Here is a 1,931-nt window from a genome sequence, read left to right as displayed (position 1 = left end):
TTTCTTAGTTTCTAGATCATTTCACCCTTAAAATATTTACACCTTTGGTCCTTCAACTTTTTTGTATTTACACTTTAACCCCTCAAATTTTGAATATTTACTCTTGACCCACAAAACTTTTCTCACTTTTGTAATTTAATCCTTTCTTGAATTAATATGTCATAATATACTTCTCAATGTTGACATAACTCAATATTACCCTTTTTATCACTTTATTTCCTTATTTTATTATACCAAGGATAATATCTTACTGTAGAAATTTTCAAAATATTACATTAGTGGTCCCAAAACCACTGTTCCGACTAGGCCCAATTTCAGGCTGTTACAACTCTCCCCCCTTTAGGGATTTTCGTCCTCGAAAATCTTACCAAGAGAAGTTACTTGTAACTCTTATAAAACACTTTCACTAACTTTCCAGAATCACTAATCGATTTAATCTCATATATCTCTTTCCAATAAATATATCTCTATATCATACTTTCTGAAATATAGATTTTTCATTTCGACTATCCCTCTTTATACTCGTGAATACGCATGCTTAAATACATACAACTCAAATCATATCTCGATAAATCAGTTCACTCTAATAAAACAATTGAGTTGATTTCAACTATCGAACATTAACATATCAAAATACTCTTTTCTTCATGTTGAGAATATATCTCAAACACACAATCTTTCAACATTCTTTTACCATGCAAATCACCAGAATCACCACATTTTAGCTCTGGAATTTCATCGTAGCAAAACAATACACTTTCTAAATATGCATGCAAAACAGAACAATAACCGATCACAAACCGGCCATCCAATAGAGCTTTCGTCTGACATTATAATTAGCAAACATTCTCATAACAGAAGAACTCTATTAGAAATTGAACAATTATACACATATCTCTGAAGATAAAAGAATTTATATATAGAATATCCAGAAAAAAAATCATCGTGTTCATTTTGATTGTAATCGTCACATATAGGCATCTTTACCACTTAATTATCATTTCTCTCACTAATTTTTTTATCACGGACCTCACATTATTCCATTCACTAACAATCTGATATTTCTTTAAAAATTGAGTTCAATTTCACTGTTCAATATGATTTATCACGTAAAATTTGCTTAACACTTACCACAATTTGTCAAATTAGAGAACGTCTTACAGAATTGAGTACCTCGTTTTCTCGATGCCATGGTCCAACTATGGTCTTACATGTAATCACATATCATATACCGATGCCATAGCCCAGCTATGGTCCTATAACGAATCACATATCACTTACCGAAAGTACTCATTCCTGCGTTCTACTTAATTTAATCTTCTAATTCAATTTCCAGCAAGCTGATTTTCTGCGTCACAGTCACTAATTTATTTATATGTAGAGTTATAGGGCTTCAAATTGAATTCCGTAAATTTTACACGAAACTAGACTCATATACCTCTCCACCATAAAATTTGCAGAATTTTTAGTTCATCCAATTAGTACAGTTTATTCTCTAAAGATTCCCCTGTTTCACTGCTTGATAGTTCTGACCTCTCCTTACTAAAATTTACTTACCTCCCTGTACAGAATTCAAACAATTTTTTCATTTCTTTATATTAAAAATACACTCATTAAGGAAATAAATCATGTACATTTCAAGCCATAATTATTTTTTTACAATTTTTGGTGATTTTCCAAAGTTGGAACAGGGGATTTCAAAATCAATTTAACCCTGTCTCAATAAAATTAAAATATCCCCAAATATAAAACTCTTTTGCTTCCTATTTTTCTTCCATATGAAAATAGACTTATTCAGATTCAATTTCATATATTAGTCAACTTCTAATTCATTTTACACCATTTATAGTGATTTTTCAAAGTTTCCCCACTGTTGTTGTTCAAAACAGTTTTGTATTTAAAATTGCTCTTTTGTACTTTTGATATTTCCT

Source organism: Gossypium hirsutum, chromosome D10 (genome assembly GCF_007990345.1).
Source record: "Gossypium hirsutum isolate 1008001.06 chromosome D10, Gossypium_hirsutum_v2.1, whole genome shotgun sequence".
NCBI lineage: Eukaryota > Viridiplantae > Streptophyta > Magnoliopsida > Malvales > Malvaceae > Gossypium > Gossypium hirsutum.
Note: the sequence above shows the minus strand (reverse complement) of the source record.